General features: G+C 37.9%; 3 long non-coding RNA genes across 3 annotated transcripts in view; 1 reads left to right on the top strand and 2 right to left on the bottom strand.

Moving 5' to 3' along the window:
- Nucleotides 1-23,117, bottom strand: part of LOC127841241 (uncharacterized) — a 41,381-nt gene that overhangs the window by 3,357 nt on the left and 14,907 nt on the right. The gene's annotated exons all lie outside the window — the stretch shown is intronic.
- On the top strand, nt 13,620-15,771 carry LOC127841242 (uncharacterized). The gene is made up of 3 exons (XR_008030810.1): nt 13,620-13,970; nt 14,251-14,486; nt 15,151-15,771. It is a non-coding gene; the product is annotated as an uncharacterized LOC127841242 (long non-coding RNA).
- On the bottom strand, nt 21,000-22,627 carry LOC127841240 (uncharacterized). Its single transcript, XR_008030807.1, has 3 exons — nt 22,451-22,627; nt 21,505-21,588; nt 21,000-21,220 (listed from the first exon to the last, which is right to left on the bottom strand). It is a non-coding gene; the product is annotated as an uncharacterized LOC127841240 (long non-coding RNA).

Below are 23,117 nucleotides of genomic sequence, written 5' to 3'. Positions count from 1 at the left end.
GCAGAAAATGATAAAACCGAGACTCTGCGCGTATCTAGAAAAACATAACAAAATCTCAGTCCAATCGGGCTGTGGATCTAACCACTCTTGCGAAGATCATTTAGTACGCCTTGAAGCTGATATTAAAAGAGCCCAAAATCTCGGTCAAACCGTAGCAGCCGTATTTTTAGACCTCACAGCCGCATTCGATAAACTATGGAACGAAAACGCCATTAAAACACTTAATACGTTAGGAATAGAGGGTAAAATGCTCAACTGGCTTGCAGCTTTTCTTACAAAGCGTAAAATAAAAGTGAGACTGCATGACGCGACATCAGAATCAGTTGAGACTATAAACGGCTGTCCCCAAGGTAGTGTCCTATCTCCGATATTATTTTCCGTGACTATGAACACCATAGACAGAGAAATTAATGCACAAAATTCACAAAATAACACTGATCTAATCAATTTATCACTTTTTGAAGACGATAGTGCAATATGGACCACATCAAAATCGACGAATCTAGCAATTACTAAAATCCAAAAAGCCCTAACTGCAATAGGAAAATGGAGCGCATCGTATGGCTTCCAAATAAATCCCACAAAAACCCAAGCAATCTTATTCCCTGTCAGTGCACAAAAAGTAGCGGCCAATGCACGTAAAGCAACTCGATCTAAGAAAAACCCCGACTCCCCACAACTTACTCTATGTGGTGCTCTCTTCCGCTTCTTGACAACATTACTTTTTTGGGTATGACATTTGACAAATATTTAACATGGAAAGACCACATGCTTAAACTAGGTGTTCGCTGCCAAAAGGACCTCAACTTTCTAAAATGCATCCAAAGAAACAACTGATAAAAAAGCCCTTATGCGTATCTACAAAGCCACTATCTGGGCAAAAATAAACTACGGAAGCATTGCGTACAATTCAGCCAGTGAAACATTACTAAATAAATTACAAGTAATCCAAAATACGGCACTTAAAATTATAACTGGTACACGTAAATCTACAAGCACCGTTCTGCTGCACGTTGAATGTGGAATGATAGAACTGGGTCAACAAAGGCAAATTAACCAACTAAAATACCGCGCGCGCACGCTATCTATGGGACCACACCTCCCAATTAATCTTAGTGTTACTGAAGACCTGGCCTACCAAAAAAGGAAAAAGAAGAGTGGTCTCCCGTACGCGCAGAACGTGATCGAGCTAGGCAAATATTATGAGACTATTGACATTAAAACGCAGGAACCTACATACTTTAGCTTAAGAAATCTATCAAAACCAAATATTGACTTACATCTAACAACATTAATTAAAAAATCCGACAACGACCCAAACAGTGGCTCTATAGCTCAAAACTATGTAACAGATAAATATGGGGATTACACACAGATTTTCACTGACGGTAGCAAAAATGAGGAACTTGAAATAGCAGGCGCGGCTTTTGTAGTGTATCAACCCAAAAATGTCATTATACATCATTGCAAGGTAAAATACAATAAAGAACTGTCTATATTTGCTTGCGAACTAGCTATAATCAACAGCGCCATAAAGTGGCTTAACGAACTTGAAACTCACGAACGCTCAAACTACGCGATATTAACCGATTCTCTCAGCGCCTTACAAGCACTTAATGCAGGATCATCGAAAACGCGTCCCGACCTAATATGTACAACATTAAAGGGAATCACAAAACTAGCAAACAACAATATCACTCTACAATTCGTATGGTTCCCGAGCCACGTAGGCATTCCAGGTAACGAACACGCTGACCAACTTGCCAGAATAGGTTCCCATGAAGGTCTACCCTCTAATTTAAAGCCTAGCGCGCGAACTAATTGCAATCATTAACCAAAAAGCGTATAATGAACAGGATCACAAATGGTCAATGTACTGCGCCAATCATAATTTACCGCTATTAACCAACCCTAGCCATAAGATTAACATCTATAGTCCCATTAAAAGGGAGGACAGGGCTTACTCGCGCATGCGCCTAAGGGTGACTAGATTGCACGGCGACTATTACAAAACTGTCCTCTGCCCCCAGTGCAACATTCATAACACGTTTGAACATCTTTTCTTTATATGCCCTAAACACGCTGAACAGAGACTAGAACTAAGTGCAGGGGTAATAGCGGCCTACAAAAACCCACTTATCATTAATCGCGACTCACTGTTGAATCCTCTAAGCGGAATCGCTCCTGTTGTGCGACTGCACGTGTTCAAATTTTTGCGCGACACGGGCTACTTAGATAAAATATAATATTCCGTTGGACTATTAGCGGTAGATAGAAATAACAACACATATCGTCAGTTATATATTGCTTAATTTATTCAAATTAATAATAGCAATCTTTTGTACTAATGACGGGCGGTTCTCGGACGATGGTCACTTCGGTGTGCACCATATGGCCACTCGTATGGGCCCGGCCCGGACTGAACCTAACCATATTATCCCGGCCCATAGGAAAATTAAAATCAATCAATAAATAAATAAATAAAAACTCATATCAATAATGGCAACTTAATGTACTAATGACGGGCGGGTCTCGGACGATGGTCACTTCGGTGTTGTCCATATGGCCACTAGTCTGGGCCCGGCTCGAACTATACCTCACCATATTATCCCGGCCCTATAAGTGTAAGTTACCTGTATAAAATAGTTATGCGGGCCACGGGCTTAATTCTGAGGAAAAATAGTATACTAATATTAATTAATTTGGTTCTAAAACTGTACCGTAAACAATTCATGATATATGTAATTTTAAAGATTCCAATTAATAATGGCTATCTTATGTACTTATGACAAGAGGAAAATTGCATCAATAAATAAATAGATATAGAAACACTGCATGTAATGTGCACGCCGAGAACCTATATTTGTATTTGGGGTCCAAATTGACTTTGGATTGGTAGTACATTACAGTGCAGTGTCCAATAACACCTTGGTGACGTCAATACATAAAAAGTAAATAAACAATACTATACACAAGGCAAAGATGAGGGAGCTGTCTATAACGAACGTTCGCGGTTTCCTCGTCGGCGCCTTAAGCTTAACGGAATATCAAAAACCGCGTGCCCGTGCCACTTGTTCTCCAATGACTTACTAAATAAAACTCAAACTATCTGGACACACCTCAACTAACTACAACCCCGGTAAATAGGTAATCAAGATAAATATATATGTAGGAAATTAGAGACAAAACAGTCATAGACTAATATAACCTGTATATTGTCTCATTATAACCCAGATCAACAATATCAAATGTCTGGAATAGATTTTTTTGTGAGAATTACGATATCACACTGTGATTATCAGGCTACAGTATAGCTCTCACATAATTGAAACCAGACATCTACATATAAGCTGGAGTAGATTCAATTTACAATTAAACATTATAAATAGCAATGTATGGTTCATATACTGAATACCACTACCAAATGACTGGAATAGATTTTTGTGAGAATTACGATATCACATTGTGATCATCAGACTACCGTATAGCCCTCACAAAATCGAAACCAGTTATATACATATTAGCTGAAATAAATTCAAATCAGAATTAAGAATCTCAGTACAACATCAACAACACACAATGCTAAAACGCCGGAAGGGTACGTTTTCCCCAACACGCAGGTCACTCAGCCTTTTTACGACGGGAGGGTACGTTCCCCTTAACACATGCCACTCGGTCTTTTTCGACCACTATGGATAAGCTCTAATCCTTCTTTTACAACCAAATAGCGCTCTAGGTAACAAAACCCAGGGTTCCGCGAGACCCTCGTTTTCCTTCTCTTAAGCTGTAATCAGCAACGACGACGAAGGTAGGGGAAAAGCACACAGACAACATACTTCCACGCAGGATCGGAAGACGCAGTAAGTGCGCACGTGGGCAAATTTACCCACAGTGCACCCCCTATAGGTGTAAATATTGTTGTAATTAAATGTGAGTATTAAACTTGTTTTTCCCATATGTACAAGACTTAAACATATTGAGTAGAGCGTGTCGGCTGGGCTAGAGGGCGCGCCTGGAGAGATATCTCTCGTCCGTGCACTCTGGCTCCGTTGACATGACATACCCAACATGACAAAAATAAAAATAAAAAATAAATAAGAGAATGGTGACGGTATTTGTTGTTGTTGTTTCCCCTACTGTACCGTAGGTGAAGTTTTCTTGTAGTGTAGTGTAAGTATTTTCCTTGCATGCCTGTGCCTTGTTACGTTTGACGTTGAATTGTTACCTTTTTATTGCTAACCTGCACGTAGTACCCTTGTCACTATGAGGGTCAGATCGAATTAGAGGTATGATCAGCATTAACATCCCAGATCTATTCCCTCCTGACCAAAAGGCACTAATACATATAATTACCATCTGTAACCATAAGCAATATGAACAGGAATAAGAACGTGCGCTCTCTCTCTCTCTCTCAAAAACAAACCAATATAAAGGCGCGTGAAAATTGTCTCCCCAAGAAAGAAAGTGTAGAACCAGAAATTGTCCTCCCTGTTCCCCCAACAACCAGTAATCTCGGTCCAACAACACAAACGCAGCCCCTTTACTACTATATTAAACTAAATTACCTTTAAAAACTAGTCTTACCCTTGCAACACCATTAAAACACCTGACAATATACAATAGCACAACAGAGAGAGCCCATGTGAATTTACACCAAGACACAGGGCAGTAGAGTAATATCTGTACTAATCTATGTTTATGTACTAACCAGTCCTCCGCGAGGGACGTTAAACGGGGGTTCAGTGTATCGGTGCTGTACACCGGGCACTTAAAAGAACCAGGGGCGCCTCTGGAATCGGGGCGCCCTCTATATCCCGCTCAAACCCCCACTAACACCTCTTGGGGCGGAGAACACAAAAACCACACACAAACTATAAGGAATAAACATTAATGCCAATAAGGATAATGCTAATCTAGAGATAATAGGAATAATGCAAAAACCATTTCGATAAAAGGCAAACCACTACATAATCCATAAAAAAAAAGCATCTAGACACATTAAAGTCTCATTGGCACACAGTGTTTGGTACACGCACTTCTTACATAGGGCGATCCGGGAGACATGCGCGTTTGGTTTGTGGTCACCACTCCATACATGTGGATTTATCTCTTGGTACCCCGCCCCCGCTACACCCCCCCCCCCCCCCCCGATATTTGATTTAAAAAAAACGCCACACACACACATATTTGATAAATCCCCCGCCACACACACCCATATTTGATAAAAGATTAACCAAAATTATTAATTGATCAATAACAAATAATTAGCTGGAAATTCATCTTTTTACAGCAGCTTCAATTCAAAATTCGTCCCATCTTTTGTGAATATGGAAAATTAATTAGGTACGATTGCTGAACCACACATACGGTTTAATAAACTTGTCTGTCTGTCTGTCTGTCTGTCTGTCTGTCTGCCTGCCTGCCTGCCTGCCTGCCTGCCTGCCTGCCTGCCTGCCTGCCTGCCTGCCTGCCTGCCTGCCTGCCTGCCTGCCTGTCTGTCTGTCTGTCCTGTCTGTCCTGTCTGTCTGTCTGTCTGTCTGTCTGTCTGTCTGTCTGTCTGTCTGTCTGTCTGTCTGTCTGTCTGTCTGTCTGTCTGTCTGTCTGTCTGTCTGTCTGTCTGTCCGCCCGTCCGTCCGTCCGTCCGACCGTCCGTCCGTCCGTCTGTCTGTCTGTCTGTCTGTCTGTTCGTCTTTTTCACGCGCCTTTATATTGGTTTGTTTTTGAGAGAGAGAGAGAGAGCGCACGTTCTTATTCCTGTTCATATTGCTTATGATTACAGATGGTAATTATATGTATTAGTGCCTTTTGGTCAGGAGGGAATAGATCTGGGATGTTAATGCTGATCATACCTCTAATTCGATCTGACCCTCATAGTGACAATGGTACTACGTGCAGGTTAGCAATACAAAGGTAACAATTCAACGTCAAACGTAACAAGGCACAGGCATGCAAGGAAAATACTTACACTACACTACAAGAAAACTTCACCTACGGTACAGTAGGGGAAACAACAACAACAAATACCGTCACCATTCTCTTATTTATTTTTTATTTTTATTTTTGTCATGTTGGGTATGTCATGTCAACGGAGCCAGAGTGCACGGACGAGAGATATCTCTCCAGGCGCGCCCTCTAGCCCAGCCGACACGCTCTACTCAATATGTTTAAGTCTTGTACATATGGGAAAAACAAGTTTAATACTCACATTTAATTACAACAATATTTACACCTATAGGGGTTGCACTGTGGGTAAATTTGCCCACGTGCGCACTTACTGCGTCTTCCGATCCTGCGTGGAAGTATGTTGTCTGTGTGCTTTTCCCCTACCTTCGTCGTCGTTGCTGATTACAGCTTAAGAGAAGGAAAACGAGGGTCTCGCGGAACCCTGGGTTTTGTTACCTAGAGCGCTATTTGGTTGTAAAAGAAGGATTAGAGCTTATCCATAGTGGTCGAAAAAGACCGAGTGGCATGTGTTAAGGGGAACGTACCCTCCCGTCGTAAAAAGGCTGAGTGACCTGCTTGTTGGGGAAAACGTTCCCTTCCGGCGTTTTAGCATTGTGTGTTGTTGATGTTGTACTGAGATTCTTAATTCTGATTTGAATTTATTTCAGCTAATATGTATATAACTGGTTTCGATTTTGTGAGGGCTATACGGTAGTCTGATGATCACAATGTGATATCGTAATTCTCACAAAAATCTATTCCAGTCATTTGGTAGTGGTATTCAGTATATGAACCATACATTGCTATTTATAATGTTTAATTGTAAATTGAATCTACTCCAGCTTATATGTAGATGTCTGGTTTCAATTATGTGAGAGCTATACTGTAGCCTGATAATCACAGTGTGATATCGTAATTCTCACAAAAAAATCTATTCCAGACATTTGATATTGTTGATCTGGGTTATAATGAGACAATATACAGGTTATATTAGTCTATGACTGTTTTGTCTCTAATTTCCTACATATATATTTATCTTGATTACCTATTTACCGGGGTTGTAGTTAGTTGAGGTGTGTCCAGATAGTTTGAGTTTTATTTAGTAAGTCATTGGAGAACAAGTGGCACGGGCACGCGGTTTTTGATATTCCGTTAAGCTTAAGGCGCCGACGAGGAAACCGCGAACGTTCGTTATAGACAGCTCCCTCATCTTTGCCTTGTGTATAGTATTGTTTATTTACTTTTTATGTATTGACGTCACCAAGGTGTTATTGGACACTGCACTGTAATGTACTACCAATCCAAAGTCAATTTGGACCCCAAATACAAATATAGGTTCTCGGCGTGCACATTACATGCAGTGTTTCTATATCTATTTATTTATTGATGCAATTTTCCTCTTGTCATAAGTACATAAGATAGCCATTATTAATTGGAATCTTTAAAATTACATATAATATGAATTGTTTACGGTACAGTTTTAGAACCAAATTAATTAATATTAGTATACTATTTTTCCTCAGAATTAAGCCCGTGGCCCGCATAACTATTTTATACAGGTAACTTACACTTATAGGGCCGGGATAATATGGTGAGGTATAGTTCAAGCCGGGCCCAGACTAGTGGCCATATGGACAACACCGAAGTGACCATCGTCCGAGACCCGCCCGTCATTAGTACATTAAGTTGCCATTATTGATATGAGTTTTTATTTATTTATTTATTTATTGATTTTAATTTTCCTATGGGCCGGGATAATATGGTTAGGTTCAGTCCGGGCCGGGCCCATACGAGTGGCCATATGGTGCACACCGAAGTGACCATCGTCCGAGAACCGCCCGTCATTAGTACAAAAGATTGCTATTATTAATTTGAATAAATTAAGCAATATATAACTGACGATATGTGTTGTTATTTCTATCTACCGCTAATAGTCCAACGGAATATTATATTTTATCTAAGTAGCCCGTGTCGCGCAAAAATTTGAACACGTGCAGTCGCACAACAGGAGCGATTCCGCTTAGAGGATTCAACAGTGAGTCGCGATTAATTATAAGTGGGTTTTTGTAGGCCGCTATTACCCCTGCACTTAGTTCTAGTCTCTGTTCAGCGTGTTTAGGGCATATAAAGAAAAGATGTTCAAACGTGTTATGAATGTTGCACTGGGGGCAGAGGACAGTTTTGTAATAGTCGCCGTGCAATCTAGTCACCCTTAGGCGCATGCGCGAGTAAGCCCTGTCCTCCCTTTTAATGGGACTATAGATGTTAATCTTATGGCTAGGGTTGGTTAATAGCGGTAAATTATGATTGGCGCAGTACATTGACCATTTGTGATCCTGTTCATTATACGCTTTTTGGTTAATGATTGCAATTAGTTCGCGCGCTAGGCTTTAAATTAGAGGGTAGACCTTCATGGGAACCTATTCTGGCAAGTTGGTCAGCGTGTTCGTTACCTGGAATGCCTACGTGGCTCGGGAACCATACGAATTGGAGAGTGATATTGTTGTTTGCTAGTTTTGTGATTCTCTTTAATGTTGTACATATTAGGTCGGGACGCGTTTTCGATGATCCTGCATTAAGTGCTTGTAAGGCGCTGAGAGAATCGGTTAATATCGCGTAGTTTGAGCGTTCGTGAGTTTCAAGTTCGTTAAGCCACTTTATGGCGCTGTTGATTATAGCTAGTTCGCAAGCAAATATAGACAGTTCTTTATTGTATTTTACCTTGCAATGATGTATAATGACATTTTTGGGTTGATACACTACAAAAGCCGCGCCTGCTATTTCAAGTTCCTCATTTTTGCTACCGTCAGTGAAAATCTGTGTGTAATCCCCATATTTATCTGTTACATAGTTTTGAGCTATAGAGCCACTGTTTGGGTCGTTGTCGGATTTTTTAATTAATGTTGTTAGATGTAAGTCAATATTTGGTTTTGATAGATTTCTTAAGCTAAAGTATGTAGGTTCCTGCGTTTTAATGTCAATAGTCTCATAATATTTGCCTAGCTCGATCACGTTTTGCGCGTACGGGAGACCACTCTTCTTTTTCCTTTTTTGGTAGGCCAGGTCTTCAGTAACACTAAGATTAATTGGGAGGTGTGGTCCCATAGATAGCGTGCGCGCGCGGTATTTTAGTTGGTTAATTTGCCTTTGTTGACCCAGTTCTATCATTCCACATTCAACGTGCAGCAGAACGGTGCTTGTAGATTTACGTGTACCAGTTATAATTTTAAGTGCCGTATTTTGGATTACTTGTAATTTATTTAGTAATGTTTCACTGGCTGAATTGTACGCAATGCTTCCGTAGTTTATTTTTGCCCAGAGCCAGATAGTGGCTTTGTAGATACGCATAAGGGCTTTTTTATCCGTACCCCAGTTGTTTCTTTGGATGCATTTTAGAAAGTTGAGGTCCTTTTGGCAGCGTACACCTAGTTTAAGGATGTGGTCTTTCCATGTTAAATATTTGTCAAATGTCATACCCAAAAAAGTAATGTTGTCAAGAAGCGGAAGAGAGCACCACATAGAGTAAGTTGTGGGGAGTCGGGGTTTTTCTTAGATCGAGTTGCTTTACGTGCATTGGCCGCTACTTTTTGTGCACTGACAGGGAATAAGATTGCTTGGGTTTTTGTGGGATTTATTTGGAAGCCATACGATGCGCTCCATTTTCCTATTGCAGTTAGGGCTTTTTGGATTTTAGTAATTGCTAGATTCGGCGATTTTGATGTGGTCCATATTGCACTATCGTCTTCAAAAAGTGATAAATTGATTAGATCAGTGTTATTTTGTGAATTATGTGCATTAATTTCTCTGTCTATGGTGTTCATAGTCACGGAAAATAATATCGGAGATAGGACACTACCTTGGGGACAGCCGTTTATAGTCTCAACTGATTCTGATGTCGCGTCATGCAGTCTCACTTTTATTTTACGCTTTGTAAGAAAAGCTGCAAGCCAGTTGAGCATTTTACCCTCTATTCCTAACGTATTAAGTGTTTTAATGGCGTTTTCGTTCCATAGTTTATCGAATGCGGCTGTGAGGTCTAAAAATACGGCTGCTACGGTTTGACCGAGATTTTGGGCTCTTTTAATATCAGCTTCAAGGCGTACTAAATGATCTTCGCAAGAGTGGTTAGATCAACAGCCCGATTGGACTGAGATTTTGTTATGTTTTTCTAGATACGCGCAGAGTCTCGGTTTTATCATTTTCTGCATTAGTTTGGTGAACGTAGAGGTTAAAGAGATCGGCCGATATGAAGCTGGAGAGTCTTTAGGCTTATTATTTTGCTTACAGGGATTGAGTTATCAAGCGCAGTTTTAAGTTTTGTTATATAGGATTAAAAGTAAGAGTTGGTGTGAGTATTATCTACATTAGGAAGGAACTCATTATTACACTGAGTTTTAAAGTTGTTCCATTGTTCAGGTGTGGCTTTGTGTAATTTCCATTTGTGTTGTGTGGACGGAAGGGTATTCTCTATTCTTGTCTTAATGTTTATTATGATTGGAAGGTGATCACTTCCAAACGAGTCGTCAATGACATTGAAATCGCTTATAGCTTGAAGATGGGCTGAGGTAAGGGCTAGATCGATCGCGCTGTCAGGTTTATCTTCGCGATCAGACAATCTCGTTATTTGACCGTCGTTAAGGAAGTTTATGCTGTTATTGTTAATTAATTTTAAGAGATTTTCAGAGTTATCGTCGCGTCGTGGATCACCCTCAGGGTTCCAGCAGGGGTGTTTTATATTGAAATCGCCAACAATAATATAATTCTTTCTATGGTCAACTGAATGGAAAATTTTTGCATAGTTTTCACAAGTATTATCTTTAGTTTGAGCATATACGCATTGAATGCGGAATGATTGGTGCTTAGTCAAGTACAGTGTGAGGGCACACGATTCAATGGGGCAATCCTGATCAATGTTTATTTTAGTAAAGGAAATGCCCGATTTTACATATATTGCTACCCCAGTGCCTATAAGTTTTTCTCTTTGTTCACCTCTCACAGGTTCTTGATATCCTTTTAAATGAACTTGTCTGTGATTACTTTTGTAGTTCGTTTCCTGGAGACATACTTCATGCACTTCGTTGTTATTAACATAATTTTGAAGCTCGTACATTTTTGCATTTGACTTATGAGTAACCCCTCGGGCGTTCCACGACATAATTGTAAGCCTGTTTATATTATGAGTATGAACTGTCGCAGACATTGGGGGTTTGGTGTGTTAAATTGACCTCACGTACGGGCTTAAGGCTACTGAATTAACTTAATATATTCCGTACGCGTGGCGAAAGAAGACCGGAAACGGCGGTGCAATCGCGTGTCCTTTGTGGAGGCTATGGCGCATGATTGGGGTCGAGCTGTTACGGGCCATGCATAGCCGGTTTCTATGTATATTGAAGGGAGAATACGCGGGGTGGTCGGATATCCTGTGTCGTTGCTGATGATGGCGTGGTTGCCTAGGTTGTTGTTGTTGCCTTATTTGTTGCGGTGACGGTATAGGGTTGAGCATTTTTTCAGGGTGATCTGAAGTTTGTGAGCTGGAGGGTAGCTTATGCTGTTGTTGTTGCTGTTGGCGGAATGTATGTTCAACATTTTTTTGTTGCTACATTATTTGTGGTTGATGTTGATGCCGGTTGTTCGGGCGGAGTAGGAGTGGTATGCTCAATATTATATTGCGCCTCATTTTCGGGGAATTTGTTTTTAAGTATGGACAAAATTTCTGTTTCAGATTTACCAACTAACTGTTTAGCTATTTGGGCAAGATTGGGTCGCTTATTTATAGCTTGAAGGTTATTGATGTATTGATTGGTAACCTTTAAGTTTTTGCTGTTGATAGTAGATTGGTATTTGGGATAGATCGGAACCCCTTATACGCCGCGCTTTGCCCGCCGCCACAGTTTGCGCATTTCCTAGCGTGCCTGGTAGTGCACGACGCGTGCGAATGATTCCCCGCGCAATGAGGGCACTTCGCGTTATTGTTACAAACATTGGACGCATGGCCGAACATCTGGCATTTAAAGCATCGAAGAGTTGCTAGGAGCGCGGGCTTAACATTGTGGCCTAGTATATTTGTTGGGGCGTTTTCCGTCTTGAATGTGACCGTAATGACATTGTTTTTAAGACCACTATGGACTGCTTCTACGTTGGATTTGTTTTTTAGATCGTTTTTTAACTTGTCTATATCCGCGTTTTTGGGAACTTGGATGACACCCCTTGCAAGTTTAGTTTGAGCAATTAGCTTGAAATCAAATCTATCAAAGGAGAAATGTTTAGCTTGGTTGAGCGCGTCGTCCCTAATTTTGAAGAGGAGACCAGCTTTGGACTCTTTTAGGGGTCTTACTCTCTCAGAGCCTAGCAGTTTGATAAAGGCTTCCCTTTCTAAATTTAAATTTTTGGTGGATAATCAGGCGAGGGCATTGGGTAAACATTTAGTAAATTTAACACATAGAGTCGCCTCCCTGAAAGTGAGCCTACATATAAAAGGTTACATTGCAACTATGGAAGGGAATATCCGCCAGTCCATTCATGTTGCCAAATGACAATTACATATTGCTAAATGACAACTGCATACTGCTAAATGACAATTGCATTTTGCTTTATTTTATTTGTTACAAAATAACTGCGTCTTACTTGCGTCTTTATGCTTGTTTTTATCAGTTAGTGAAATATTGCTTGCATACTTCTTTTTAATGTTTACTCGATGTATGTTTTTTTTAATCATGTATTCTTGCGAGTAAATGACAAATGCATTATTTCTGTAAAAACGTTCATGTGGCTATCTTCTTGTTGCTGAACTATTATCATTTCAATACTTAGTAATGCTAGAAAATGGCATATTGATTGTAAGTTCCACTAAGCGAAATGAATACGCACAAGGCAGCAGCTCACATGAAGTAAGCCGAATGCCGAATGCATTAAGACGAATGACTTAGTAATACTGAATTCATACGCAACGGAGAACCAGAGTTTTCAGTAGTTTTCGGTAGTTTTCGTAAAAGGTTAATATTTATAACGGTGTTGTATTATATATCTACCAGATGAATTACTCTACCGCGTCGTTTTGAACGTATTTTCCACTGTTCTTATTCAGGTAAAGTTTACTTGTTTAGTGTTCTGATTTATTAGGTAAATTGCATACGATTACAAGTAATCCCCATTTCGAAAGTTGAGTTGTCATTTGGTTTGTGATTAAGGTCTATTTGAAGTTAATGGACGTAATAGTGTTTTTAATTACTTGTCAAACGTCCCATATAGTATCATTGTAACGAAGGTGGGTTACGATGATCAAAACGTCTAACTGTTGGCATGTTTGAATTTAACTATTAATGTCATACTATTTTCATCGCATATCTTCGTAACACTGTCTTTATCTAATCAAATCGTACCTAGGTTGGTAAAATTGTATCTTATTCAAATTATTCATTTTAATTGTTTTTTTACTAGTTTATCCCCAATACGGCATGGAAATTCATATATAAATCTAATTCAAATGGAAAGCAACGTGAGAAAATAAGTATGCCCAGTTACCTCATTAACGAACAAAAATAATTATGTATTTTTGAATAAAATGGTTTCTCTTTTTCATTTCAAATGATTATATTTCTCATACTGTTTTATACTATTATCAATATATGTTGACCATCTTACACACATTTCTGTATATTGGGTAAGCGATGACTTTGGATAGGTACCAGTTGACCAAAAAACGGGTATAAGTTGACCAAAATGGGTTTGAGTTGACCACAGTACGGGTTGAACAGTTACCTAACAGGTGTCTTCAAACAGACACATTTAATGAAGATTTTTCTTTTATACGCTTAAATGGCAGATCGATCTTGTTTTTCTTTGCATCTAAAATGTGTAGCTCAGTGACTCAGTTAATGTTTACGGTTTGTAACTCAGGGGTCCTGGGTTCGATTCTCACATGCGGTGCTGATTTTTTTCCAAAGGAGTTTCCTCTGGCGAGACTGCAGAGCCCTAGCCTAGTACTGGTGAAACCCAGGAAGCATAATTAAGTGAATCTTTGCCTTAATGTTAGTTAAATACACGGACATAAACACCATACAAACAAACACATAAAGATGTTAGTACATATAGGACAATAGTGAAGAGTTCCCATAAAGATGGTACACAGATGATCAAAGCAGATAAGATCATATTTCTGTGTAAAAAGTGTAGAAACTTAGATCAGCAAGTGTAATATCTGACTACGTAACAGTTATTATCTCTCGAATCTCTCGAATCCATCATTATTCTACATACTGGTGACTTGTTTTTATAAATAAAAAATAATTCACATGAATACATTTTCAGATATGAGCTAACAGCAAAGAACAGCTGCTCTTTTAAGGCAGGCAGCAGAATTGTTGAATGTCAACACAAGTGACAGGAGTACACAATACCAGCACCTGCATCAATAACCTCTGTCAGAAGCACTAGTGCTGCAAAGACAATTTTTGCTCCCGACAGTAAAAGAAGGAGGCATGGACATGCAAATACAGGAACTGTGGCAGTGCCAGCACTAGACTATTATACCCAGGAGTAATAAGGTAGGCATCACTAAAGAGGCCCTGGCCTGTGCTAGATATTTTGGAACTACAGTTTATACCACACTAATTCTTTTTTAATGTGATTATTGTTTCATAATACTCATGCATATACATCTTATTTTACTGTGTAAACGTAAGAAGCCATTTCTTATTGAATACTTCCAATTATTGTTTACAAGACCTTCCTGTACTTTCAATTTGTTCTGGAAACCCCTTACATAATTAATGATGAGGAAAAAATGCTTTTAGCATATAACTCTCAAAAGGTTTATGGTTTGAGTTCCATAGTTTTGGATATTTCAAACAATTTCGAATTAAAAAAATTAATTCCCAAGTGTACCCGTCCATTGCTGCAATATAGAAAATCAGATTCCAAAACACGACACTTATAAGTACCGTATACAAATAAACATGTGTATCGAGTTGAGTCAGATTCAAACTGCAAAGGTTATACCGGTAACTCTGATGGTATCAGTTATAGAATTAAAACGTGTTTTGCCCTTAAATCCAAGGCCAATAACTATAATAAGTTATCAGTTATAGTATTGCATATACCAGGTACTTCATGTTTCTTAATAAGGCCTACGCTCTTGCCTAAGTCAAGCTAAATATTAAATGATTTCAACCTTAACAAGACAAATGTTTTGCATTCACTTCCCTACAGTAAATGCAGGTCCCTGGTTACAACTAATGACCACCTGTTGAAGGAGCTAGATGAGACCCGGGAGAGACACCAGCACAGAGGTGAATCAGATTAACTGGAGCTACAAGCAGCTCAAGAAAAACCTTCAGAGACCAGTCTAAATGTTCTGATAATGATAATAGAATATGCTTTGTGTTTTAGTGCTAAGAATTTGGCTGCTCTGTATTCAATATCTGAAGTGGTATTTTATTAAGATTTAGAAAAAAATAAAGATTTATGCATGTGGGTGAAGTGTCGTCCCAGATTAGCTTATGTTGTCCACACATTATTATCTGGGACAACACTTTCGGCCTAGACTGGATTTTTTTAAATACTTTCTTTAAACGAAAAATCTCATAAAACCAGAAAGTGTCTTCCCTGATTAGCCTGTGCGGACCGTACAAGTTAATCTGTGACGGCACTTTAGGAACATGCATTAAACCCCATTTTCCCAGAGTATAGGTCAATTGTATTTATTTCCTTTTAATATTCACATCCCCTTTCTTTTAGGATCATACAGATTCTAAATGCCTATTTATTCAGTCATAACCAAAAAGTGTTATAAGATCTTTGTTAAGACAGGACCCTGAATTCTAGCATTTAATGAGGTCATGTGCGTTTCCGCACTTATTCTATGTCTTTTATAAGTAAAAGGTGAACACTAGCAACAATATAATTTGCTACCAAAAATGTTTTCCATATATTACTTCTTTTACATAAAAGAAGTACACATGTGTAAAAGAGTTTGGCAAACAAACTGACAAGTAACAATCAGTTGATTTATTGTGAATCCAGGCATTTACATATAACCAGACAGTACTGCAATCTCACATGGATATGTAGATTTTTAACTTATATTGCACCAGTTTATAGATTGTTTTGAAAACAAATGTATGAAAATGGCAAAGTTACATATGTCTAGTCATAAGCAGTATGTGTGGGATACATTAGCAACAGGACTGGAGGGATCATTTTGTTTTCAGATGATGTTTATGTAATGTGTGTTTCATCCTAATATTTATTTAACCAGTATGCCATGTAATACATATATTTTCTAATAAAATTGTAAAAAAGGTTATTCAGTATTTAGATTATTTTGACACGTTATTTCATGATGGATGACTTCATCCACAGTCATTACAAGACACACAACAACAACATAATTGAGCCTCGGTCTGGGAAAATGGGTCTTAATGCATGTTTGTCAAGTGTTAATCAGGGCAAATCAGTGATGAAATTTTCGCTAAATGGAATTTTTCGATAATAAAAGTCTCTGCCGGAAAGTGCTGTCCCTGATAAGCCTGTGCTGACGGTACAGGCTAATCTGAGAAAACATTTTGAGCGCATGCATTGGGTCCAATTTTCCCAGCGCCAGACTCAAATGTTAACGCAATACCCGTTAAATTAAGATATATATCCAATGACTAAATAGTGGTTTGCTTTTCATTCAAAGTCTTATAATTGTTCAAATAAAAAAATTTATTCATTATTTACAACAAGATGCAATTATCTTTCAAAAACAACAACAACAACACAATTGGCATTTGATGTAAAAGCTATTCACACTAGATGATAAATTAAACTGGTATTTATGATAAACAATACCATACTAAAGAAGCACAGACAGTTCTCATTATTCCATTCATAGCAATTCATATTGAATTCAACAACAACTAGAAATGGCGCGGCAGAGGCCGACGCGTATCCCCACGCCGCATGTTTGACCCAGGGGGCACCCCAGCGTTGGTAATGGGGGGCCATGCATAGTTGAGATTGACCGTATTGTCATGAGAGATATTCAGTATCAACTGGAAGTGAATCGGTGTAGAAATTAAGAAGTTAATGTCTTCGTTTGAACATGACATATCTTTTTTATTGCATAAATCGATTCCTCTTAGAATGGCCTTTAAGAAAAGGTATGGTTATGGGGGTCTCTAAGTGCAAAATGCTGCATTTATTTTCGCTTAAAGTTGTTGCTGTTACATTGAATTATAAAGGGAAACTATTTAGTATATGATGACCTCCAAGCAAAACAATAGGCATTATGTAGACGGGTAAGTGTTTAACCCTATCACCGCTTTTTTACGGAGGATTCCAGAGAGTCGATGTATCACGGTTGATACGGGAGATTTTGATTTTTATGTTTAGAGTGATCTCCCGGCAATAGTAATTTACGCTGCAATTTGCGCTGGAATTAGGTTTTTTAGTACTCGTTCCCATTTTAATATATTTGTTGACATATATATCTTTTTAAGTCGATTGCTAGTGCGTCTCTGATTTAGAATTAGTCTTCGGTTTTGCATACACCGCCATTATAAATAGTTCACAATGCGAAAATGGGAACCAGTAATAAAAATCCTAATTCCAGCGCAAATTGCAATCTCCACGCAGAGTTGTAATTCCTTGCTCTAACATACAACTCTGCGAAAGGCTCAGCACGCCATTTTGTCTATAAAATAGCTAAAACCGAACAAACGCATTCAATGAATATTTGATATGATATTTAAGATCGCATGCATTAAATTAAGAAATATGACTTTTAAATGTACGATAAATTGTGCAAATACTTGCGAGTTTTAATGCAACCCTTTGGAACTATTGTATTGCCCATTTACGCAGATGGAATCATTCCACGCACTTAACATATGTAAATAATTGAACATAATGTTTATTGAGTGACGTTAGGAATTGCTTCGACGTGTGTATGTATGTTGGTTTCTTAACAACAAAAAACCATATCAATTTTATAAAAATGAATTAAGACTGATATAAGATATCATGGTATGAGATGGTTTTCTTTAATGCAGTGAATGCAATGTAACCGTCGTGCAAGAGATTGTTTAGTATACTGTAACCTCAATGATGAACGCTTGGTATGATCATGACATGAATGAGACGCTTTCATAACAATAGTCCGTTCTGAGCCCAACACAGAGGTGAATGTAATGTAACCGTCGTGCAAGAGATTGCGCAAATTGCAGCGTAAATTACTATTGCCGGGAGATCACTCTAAACATCAAAATCTAAATCTCCGGTATCAACCGTGATACATCGACTCTCTGGAATCCTCCGTAAAAAAGCGGTGATAGGGTTAAACACCTACCCGTCTACATAATGCCTATTGTTTTGCTTGTAGGTCATAATATACTAAATAGTTTCCTTTTATAAATCAATCTAAAAGCAACAACTTTAAGCGAAAATAAATGCAACATTTTGCACATAGAGACCCCCATAACCATACCTTTTCTTAAAGGCCATTCTAAGAGGAATCGATTTATTCAATAAAAAAGATATGTCATGTTCAAACGAAGACATTAACTTCTTAATTTCTACACCGATTCACTTCCAGTTGATACTGAATATCTCTCATGACAATACGGTCAATCTCAACTATGCATGGTCCCCCATTACCAACGCTGGGGTGCCCCCTGGGTCAAACATGCGGCGTGGGGATACGCGTCGGCCTCTGCCGCGCCATTTCTAGTTGTTGTTGAATTCAATATGAATTGCTATGAATGGAATAGTGAGAACTGTCTGTGCTTCTTTAGTATGGTATTGTTTATCATAAATACCAGTTTAATTTATCAATTAGTGTGAATAGCTTTTACATGAAATGCCAATTGTGTTGTTGTTGTTGTTGTTTTTGAAAGATAAATGCATCTTGTTGTAAATAATGAATACATCTTTTTTATTTGAACAATTATGAGATTTCCAATAAATAGCAAACCACTATTTTGTCATTGGATATGTTTCTTAATTTAACGGGCATTGCTTTAACATTTGAGTCTGGCTCTGGGAAAATTGGACCCAATGCATGCGCTCAAAATGTTTTCTCAGATTAGCCTGTACCGTCAGCACAGGCTTATCAGGGCCAACACTTTCCGACAGAGACTTTTTTATCGAAAAATTCCATTTAGCGAAAATTTCATCACTGATTTGCCCTGATTAACACTTGACACACATGCATTAAGACCCATTTTCCCAGACCGAGGCTCAATTATGTTGTTGTTGTGTGTCTTGTAATGACTTTCGACGAAGCCATCCATCATGAAATAGCGTGTCAAAATAATCTAAATACTGAATAACCTTTTTTTTACAATTTTATTAGAAAATATATGTATTACATGGCATATTGGTTAAATAAATATTAGGATGAAACACACATTACATAAACATCATCTGAAAACAAAATGATCCCTCCGGTCCTGTTGCTAATGTATCCCACACATACTGCTTATGACTAGACATATGTAACTTTACCATGATCATACATTTGTTTTCAAAACAATCTATAAACTGGTGCAATATAAGTTAAAAACCTACATATACATGTGAGATTGCAGTACTGTCTGGTCATATGTAAATGCCTGGATGCACACTAAATAAACTGATTGTTACCTGTCAGTTTGTTTGCCAAACTTTGTTTACACATGTTAGCTTCTTTCATGTAAAAGAAGTAATATATGGAAAACATTTTTGGTAGCAAATTATATTGTTGCTAGTGTTCACCTTTTACTTATAAAAGACATAGAATAAGTGCGGAAAAGCACATAACCTCATTAAATGCTAGAATTCAGGGTCCTGTCTTAACCAAGATCATATGACACTTCTTGGTTATGACTGAATATTTAGCTTAAAATAAATAGGCATTTAGAATCTGTATGATCCTAAAAAAAAGGGGATGTGAATATTGAAAGGAAATAAATACAATTGACCCTTGCTCTGGGAAAACGGGGTTTAATGCATGTTCCTAAAGTGTCGTCGCAGATTAACTCGTACGGTCCGCACAACCTAATCAGGGAAGACACTTTCTGGTTATATGAGATTTTTCGTTTAAAGAAAGTATTTTTTTAAAGTCCAGTCGAGGCCGAAAGTGTTGTCCCAGATAATCATGTGTGGACAACATAAGCTAATCTGGGACGACACTTCACCCACATGCATAAATCCTTATTTTTTTCTAAATCTTAATAAAATACCACTTCAGATATTGGATACAGAGCAGCCAAATTCTTAGCACTAAAACACAAAGCACACTCTATTATCATTATCAGAGCATTTAGACTGGTCTCTGAAGGTTTTTCTTGAGCTGCTTGTAGCTCCAGTTAATCTGATTCACCTCTGTGATTGTGTCTTTCCCGGGTCTCATCTAGCTCCTTCAACAGGTGGTCATTAGTTGTAACCAGGGACCTGCATTTACTGTAGGGAAGTGAATGCAAAACATTTGTCTTTTTAAGGTTGACATCATTTAATATTTAGCTTGACTTATGCAAGAGCTTAGGCCTTATTAAGAAACATGAAGTATATGCAATTCTATTACTGATAACTTATTGTAGTCATTGGCCTTGGATTTAAGGGCAAAAAAACATTTTAATTCTATCTGACTCAACTCGATACACATGTTTATTTGTATACGGTACTTATAAGTGCCGTGTTGTGGAATCTGATTTTCTATATTGCAGCAATGGACGGGTACACTTGGGAATTATTTTTTTTAATCGAAATTGTTTGAAATATCCTAAACTATGGAACTCAAACCATAAACCTTTTGAGAGTTAACTGCTAAAAGCATTTTTTCCTCGTCATTAATTATGTAGAGGGTTTCCAGAACAAATTGAAAGTACAGGAAGGTCTTGTAAACAATAATTAGGAAGTATTCAATAATAAATGGCTTCTTTAAGTTTACACAGTAAAATAAGATGTATATGCATGAATATTATGAAACAATAGACATCTTTACATTAAAAAAGAATAAGTGTGGTATAAACTGTAGTTCCAAAATATATAGCACAGGCCAGGGCCTCTTTAGTGATGCCTACCTTATTACTCCTGGGTATAATAGTCTAGTGCTGGCACTGCCACAGTTCCTGTATTTGCATGTCCATGCCTTCTTCTTTTACTGTCGGGAGCAAAAATTGCCTTTGCAGCACTAGTGCTTCTGACAGAGGTTACTGATGCAGGTGCTGGTATTGTGTACTCCTGTCACTTGTGTTGACATTTAATAATTCTGCTGCCTGCCTTAAAAGAGCAGCTGCTCTTTGCTGTTAGCTCATATCTGAAAATGTATTCATGTGAATTATTTTTTATTTATAAAAACAAGTCACCAGTATGTAGAATAATGATAGATTCGAGAGATTCGAGAGATAATAACTGTTACGTATTCAGATATTACACTTGCTGATCTAAGTTTCTACACTGTTTTTCACAGAAATATGATCTTATCTGCTTTGATCATCTGAGTACCATCTTAATGGGAAATCTTAATCACTATTGTCCTACATGTACTAACATCTTTATGTGTTTGTTTGTATGGTCTTTATGCCCGTGTATTTAACTTACATTAAGGCAAAGATTCACTTAATTATGCTTCCTGGGTTTCACCAGTACTAGGCTAGGGCTCTGCAGTCTCGCCAGAGGAAACTCCTATGAAAAAAAAATCAGCACCGCATGTGGGAATCGAACCAAGGACCCCTGAGTTATAAACCGTAAACATCAACTGAGTCACTGAGCTACACATTTTAAATGCAAAGAAAAACAAGATCGATCTGCCATTTAAGCGTATGAAAGAAAAATCTTCATTAAATGTGTCTGTTTGAAGACACCTGTTAGGTAACTGTTCAACCCGTACTGTGGTAAACTCAAACCCATTTCGGTCAACTTATACCCGTTTTTTGGTCAACTGGTACCTATCCAAAGTCATTGCTTACCCAATATACAGAAATAGGTGTAAGATGGTCAACATATATTGATAATAGTATTAAACAGTATGAGAAATATAATCATTTGAAATGAAAAAGAGAAACCATTTAATTCAAAAATACATAATTATTTTTGTTCGTTAATGAGGTAACTGTGCATACTTATTTTCTCACGTTGCTTTCCATTTTAATTTGCTCTATATATGAATTTCCATGCCGTATTGGGGATAAACTAGTAAAAAAAAACAATTAAAATGAATAATTTGAATAAGATACAATTTTACCAACCTAGGTACGATTTGATTAGATAAAGAAAGTGTTACGAAGATATACGATGAAAATAGTATGAAATTAATAGTTAAATTCAAACATGCCAACAGTTAGACGTTTTGATCATCGTAACCCACTCTCGTTACAATTATACTATATGGGACGTTTGACAAGTAATTGAAAACAATATTACGTCCATTAACTTCAAATAGACTTTAATCACAAGCCAAATAACAACTCAACTTTCGAAATGGGGATTACTTGTAATCGTATGCAATTTACCTAATAAAACAGTACAATAAACAAGTAAACTTTACCTGAATAAGAACAGTGGAAAATACGTTCGAAACGACGCGGTAGAGTAATTCATCTGGTAGATATATAATACAACACCGTTATAAATATTAACCTTTTACGAAAACTACCGAAAACTACTGAAAACTCTGGTTCTCCGTCGTGTATGAATTCAGTATTACTAATGCATTCGTCTTAATGCATTCGGCATTCGGCTTACTTCATGTGAGCTGCTGCCTTGTGCGTATTCATTTCGCTTAGTGGAACTTACATTGACATGATAATAGTTCAGCAACAAGAAGATAGCCACATGAACGTTTTAACAGAAATAATGCATTTGTCATTTACTCGCAAGAATACATGATTAACATACATCGAGTAAACATTAAAAAGAAGCATGCAAGCGATTTTTCACTAACTGATAGAAACAAGCATAAAGACGCAAGTAAGACGCAGTTATTTTGTAAAAAATATAATAAAGCAAAATGCAATTGTCATTTAGCAGTATGCAATTGTCATTTAGCAATATGTAATTGTCATTTGGCAACATGAATGGACTGGCAGATATTCCCTTCCATAGCTGCAATGTAAACTTTTATATGTAGGCTCACTTTCAGGGAGGCGACTCTATGTGTTAAATTTACTAAATGTTTACCCAATGCCCTCCCCTGATTATCAACCAAAAAATTT

The sequence above is a fragment of the Dreissena polymorpha genome, chromosome 8 (assembly GCF_020536995.1).
Source record: "Dreissena polymorpha isolate Duluth1 chromosome 8, UMN_Dpol_1.0, whole genome shotgun sequence".
NCBI lineage: Eukaryota > Metazoa > Mollusca > Bivalvia > Myida > Dreissenidae > Dreissena > Dreissena polymorpha.
This window is presented reverse-complemented; position numbering and strand designations above follow the sequence as displayed.